This window comes from Opisthocomus hoazin, chromosome 1 (genome assembly GCF_030867145.1).
Source record: "Opisthocomus hoazin isolate bOpiHoa1 chromosome 1, bOpiHoa1.hap1, whole genome shotgun sequence".
Classification (NCBI taxonomy): Eukaryota; Metazoa; Chordata; class Aves; order Opisthocomiformes; family Opisthocomidae; genus Opisthocomus; species Opisthocomus hoazin.
In genome coordinates, this window is record NC_134414.1 from 78,549,007 (window position 1) to 78,555,138 (window position 6,132).

Below are 6,132 nucleotides of genomic sequence, written 5' to 3' on the forward strand. Positions count from 1 at the left end.
CAGGTGGGGACATGGCACCCTTGCTGCTCTGGGGGCCTCCACCAGCCCTAGGTAAAACAACTAAAACTGCCAACACTGTGGATTGCCCAAACCCATGTCAAAATGATGGTACCTAGAGAAGCCTTGGGTTTTTCTTCTATTTGTGTTTTTTAAAAAGCTATGAAGACTTTATTCAAAACCACTGTTAAAAAAAAAAAAAAAAGAAAGAATGCCGTTTGCAGACCTAGGGGTCTCAAAAATAAGCAGTGACAGAAGCAGGTGCAAATCAGTCTTTGGTGACATACATACTAAAAGTTGCCAGTGCCATGTAGAAAAATAGTGTCTGAACATGTAAAGACTCTTATCAGGCATGCACAATAGAGGAGAGGTGTTACCTTTGAGTTTTCCCAGCTCATGAGTACTTTTTTTGTAGTGGTATTGTGGCTTCATGAGTTCCATGTAAGCCAGCACTGAAGTTAGAGAGGGGCAGTATACATTGAGCTGCATGACGACATTTATTTTCATTGTAAGATTTTGGAGCATTAATGCCCTTTAAACAGATTATAGATCGTGCTTGAACTGGGTGTTTATTGCTCAGTCTTTCATACGTTTGAATTTAACCTCTACAATGTCTATATGCGCAGTTTGCGTGTGTATTGATGTAAGCTTATGTAGATAGGTGTAACGAAACATTGTTCCATCAGCTTCCTCAAGTGAATTATAATTGGAACACTACTCTACTGGTTTGTATAGGATATATGTGCACGGCATATGTGTACCTATGCTAAAAACATGCATGTGAAGGGAGAGGGCATAGAAGATTTTCTCCAAAAATATTGCTTTGGCATTCTGCTCTTTGTGTTGCTCTGTATCAGGAATGCATGAGTGTGGTAATGTTTTTTTGTAGCTAGGTAACTCATTTATCTATTTCCACAGCATTTTGACTTCTAGGAACACTAATTGGTGTTCCATTAGGCACAGTGCTAGCTTCACTTCGAACAAATATAGCAAACTATTCCAGTATGCATCATTAATGACTGCATAGCACACAAAATCATTCTCCATGAAGAAAAGACAGATGGCTTCTTTATGTTTTTAATATTGCACACAGTCAAATCTTGCAGTTGCTTTTTTTCAATAAAATCTTTTGTCTCTTCTGCAGTAAGATGTATTCTAGCCTTTATGGCCTCACAACTTATTAGATAAATAATTACTGAATTTCCATCTATCAATGAAGGCACAGATATGCTATAGGTACAGACAGGACTGGAGTGTGTTTATGAAACTGATAGATCATCTTTAATCAGTGGGTTCCAGAAGTGACCTTCAGAAATATAAATAGCTACCATCAGGTGTCTGAGTTTGAAGCCTAGCGTCCTATGAAGAAAACAGCATAGGTAAGGAATGTCCGGAGGGCAAATAAGACAGAGTCACTAACGTGCTTTCATTTGTTCTTTGAGAGGAAGTCTACCTCTGCAGATTAGGTACAGTGCCTAGGAAAACAGTGTGAGCACCTAAATAAAGTTAGAGTCCCAACAAATACCAGTTGAACCCTACCCTCTTCCCTCTTCTCCTCCAAGGAGAGTAAGAAGTATCAGAGGAGATACTAGCTTGGCAAGTACTTTGGTTATTGTTATGGGTTTGAATGGCAAGGTTTTGGTAGTGGGGGCGCTATAGGGGTGGCTTCTGTGAGAAGCTGATAGAAGCTTCCCCCATGTCTGATAAAGCTAATGCCAGTTGGCTCTAAGATGGACCTGCCGCTGGCCAAGGCCAAGCCAATCAGCAACGGTGGGAGCACCTCTGGGACAACAGATTTAAGAAGGGGAAGAAAAAAAACTGTGGTGAAATGGCAGTGAAGAGAGAGGAGTGAGACGATGTGAGAGAAACAACTCTGCAGACACCAAGGTCAGTGAACAAGGAGAGGGAAAGAGGTGCTTGAGACACTGGAGCAGAGGGTCTTCCCTTGCAGCTCGTGATGAAGACCATGGTGAAGCAGGTTGTCCCCCTGCAGCCCATGGAAGTCCATGGTGGAGCAGATATCCACCTGTAGCCCATGGAAGGGACCCCACGCCGGAGCAGGTGGATGCCTGAAGGAGGTTGTGACCCCATGGGGAACCCCGCGCTCGAGCAGGTTGCTGCCAGGACCTGCAGACCCATGGAGAGAGGAGCCCACGCCGGAGCAGGTTTGCTGGCAGAGCTTGTGACCCTGTGGGGACCCATGCTGGAGCAGCCTGTTCCTGAAGGACTGCACCCCGTGGGAAGGACCCACGCTGGGGCAGTTCGTGAAGAGCTGAAGCCCGTGGGAAGGTCTCACGTTGGATAAATTTGTGGAGAACTGTCTCCTGTGAGAGGAACCTTCACGTTGGAGCAGAGGAAGAGTGTGAGGAGTCCTCCCCCTGAGGAGGAAGGAGCAGCAGAGACAACGTGTGATGAACTGACCGTAACCCCCATTCCCTGTTCCCCTGTGCCGCTCGGGGGGAGGAGGGAGAGAAACGGGAGTGAAGCTGAGCCCGGGAAGAAGGGAGGGGTGGGGGGAAGGTGTTTTAAGATCTGTATTTGTTTCTCACTATCCTACTCTGATTTGATTGGTGATGAATTAAACTCCCTTTTCTCCCCAAGTTCAGTCTGTTTTGTCCATGAGAGTAATCGGTGAGTGATCTCTCCCTGTCCTTATCTCGACCCTCAAGCCTTTCATCATATTTCCTCTCCCCTGTCCAGCTGAGGAGGGGGAGTGATAGAGCGGATTTGGTGGGCACCTGACATTTATCCAGGCCAAACCAAAACAGTTGTAAAGTATCTTAAGCCCCAAGGGGATCCTGTGCATCTTCTCCCAGCTGAGGTACCTTAGGAGCACCCAAGGACACGCTCAGCCTCTGTCTTGGTCTCAGAGGCAGTATATTATGTGCTGATTCTGTAATATAACTGGAAATCAATTTTTAATAGACTGTTGGAAATGTATTTACAGGAAGTTTCTTGTTCCTGAAGGCAAGGCAAAGCTGGGCTGTTTACTGGCCATTTTTCCATGTTGTGCCAGGCACTGGGATAACGTGAGGAAGGGAATGTGGTCTCCTCTCCAGCTAGATGTTAGTGATTTGCTCTAAACTATTCACCTAAGCTCCTCTGTGAGTGATCCCTTCCCTCCTGTCTCAGACACTGAGACACTTTGGTGAGAGACAGCACATGTGAACCACAACTAAGAGGGGAACATTATGTTTTTCAAATCTTGAGTGACCTGTTGCAGTCAAGTAGCCACTGTCTAGACTGTTGCAGGGCAAACCAAAAGATAAATAAATCACCTTCCCTCCTGTCAATAACAGCACCAGCAAGAAAATAAGGGATGGAGATCATTGGTACCCTAACTGAGCAAAGAGAAAGTGAAGTAAGTCACTGTTACAAAGCACCACTCCACAAAGAGCAGAAGACCCTCACTAGGGAAGTCTTGTGCAGCCTCTCTTTTGGTCACTGGTTTTGCTGTAGAACATAGTTATTTATTCCAGTCGGACAAATAACTGAAAACACAAGTGTTCTGCATTGATACTTGCATGATGAATGGCCCAACCTCAGCCCTAACCAGTGCCTAGAGCTTACTTGGATGTCACTGAGAATGAGGGCATCAAATGCTCAGTCTGACTGCTCTGATCTCCCAAAAGAATCATTGCTTTCTTTTGCAGCAGCATAACAAAGGCGTTACACAGATGGGCAATTTTTAAACTGTTGGAAAAGGGCACAAGGAATCCACATCGCTATTTTTACAGTGGATTCAGATTTTTTCTGCAAATTTTCAAATCCAGATAACACGGAAGATCAGGCCATCCGTATTTTAAGGATAACCTGAACAACAACTGTTTCTCTTACATCAGTGATGAACATTTTGTTCTCCTCTGTGATTTGTCATCTGTTTTTTTTTGCTGTTTTTATTTTTTACTACTATATTCTTGCCCCACTAGGTCTTATTTTTGTCTGAGTTGCAGGGGCGTAAATCAACAGTGAGTGCTATGAAGTTAGTGGAGCTGTGCTGACATGGAGACAGCATTTTCTCAGTGGAGAAGTCTTTGGACATTGCTGTCACACACTCTTCTGTAAATGTGCATGAGCTGTGGAAGCCAGTGATTTTCCGAACCAGCAATTTTAATATCTAGTGACAAAATGTAGCCATATGGTCATTTGTCTCTTACTCCTAAGGGTCCATATATCTTCGCATGCCTCCTCTCCAGGGCCACCACAGATGAAGAGTACTGTGGGGACAGAAAACAACATTAGCAACAGCAACACTCATTTCAGCTGGGTGTGAGCAGTTTTGTACTATTCCCGTGGTATTGTTGGGAGCTTCCACTTGTTGGGATGTTTATAATTTTCTAATTATGTAAGAAGAGCACGTGTGAAAGGGAAACAAACACATAGAGGGAAAATTCTGTGCAATGCCTTTGTAAAAAATGCATTAACTGGAAATGGCAAAAAATGCTGTTTTGCCTCAATCCTATCAAATCTCTTCTCCATCTCCTCCTTGATCTACAAGTAGGTATTTAGGAGTCTAAAATTTGTCCAAATGTGGACTGGTGGCTACCATTTTCAGCAACTTCTGTCTTTTTCTGTAAAAAAACCTGTTTTGCGTTATCCATTCAGTCTTCTTCCTACTGGCTCTGTTTCATTAGCACAACCTGTACTTGGGTTAGAAGTCCACTCTAAAATCCTTCTTGAGGTCAGTACAGCCAGGCAGTACCTCCTGACACGGTGTAGATAGGCATGATGATTGCCTGTGACCAGATGCCTGTATCCACCTTTCTTTTTATGGCACATCCCATCTTCCTCCTTTCCCTCTTTTAGATTTGATTTCTCTCTAATTATAAGTCGGAGTACCTCTGGATGCCAACAGGTAAAGGCAGGAGATTTGTGACACTCCTGCTTAAATTTGAACATTTGGGCTTTCCATCAAGTTGAAAATGAATGTGTCTAAAGTTCTTGAAATTCAAAGAGGGAGATTAAAGGTAGATGGTCTTTTGTGTCCTGATTCCTAAGTAGTGCTGTGTGCACCTATGATGTTTATTTGCCTTTCAATCACAAACAAACGCTCACTACTGTGCTGTTCCTATTCCTCACATCTGCTTACAAAAACATCTCTCTGGGCCATGCCTGATGGCTCTTCTCAGGCACATAATTGAAGAAAGGGAACCTCTGAGGGAAAAAAGCACTTAACCGTGTGTAAGTTTTTGAATTAGATGCACAGGAATTTTTGACCCTAAGGATGATGTCAGATATATCCAAAACAAGATAAATATTCGCGAAGGCTCTTGAAAGTGTTGTTTTTCTACTCTCCAGCCTTGTTGAATTTCCCTCCTAGCTCAGACTAGTCTGTGTCACATTTCATGCAAGTTGTAATCTCCAAGGGGAAAAAAGTACTTAACCATGCTGTCAGGTTCCTATTTCAGGCTCTCAACAATCTTCTGCTTCCCCTGAACACTAGTATATATGTATGAAACTTACAGATGTTGTCTGACTAAACAAATCCAACCACCAGCTTTCTCATGGGAACTCCAGAGGTAGCTTTGCTCACCTACTGTTCAAAATGTCAGGATGTCTTTTAAATATGATTGAAAGTCTGCTAGAAATGCCATCCAAGGTGTAGTAGCTTGAAAACAATCAAATGAACATAGGTAAACAAGTTTGATAACTTTGCTCTAGTTGAATAGATTTGGGTAACAAGAAGTTAGAAAGGTATGTATAGAAATATGTGAAATAATACATATACAAATATATTTTAATGTTGTATATATACTAAACATGTATATAAATAGTATAGCAATCTAACATAAGAGCATATACATTGTTAGACTAAACTATTTCAGTTGGAAAGGACCTGCAATGATCATCCAGTCCAACCACCTGAACAATTCAGGGCTGACCAAGAGCTAAAGAGTGCTATTAAACACCTCTTAACCACTGAAAGGCTTGGGGCATCAACCACCTCTCTTGCAAGCCTATTGCAGGGTTTGACCACCCTCTCCATAAAGAAATGCTTCCTAGCACCCAGTCTGAACCTCCCATGGCCCAGCTTTGAGCCATTCCCACGCGTCCTGTCACTGGACCCCAGGGAGCAGAGCTCAGCACCTCCCTCTCCACGTCCCCTCCTCAGGCAACTGCAGAGAGCAAGGAGGT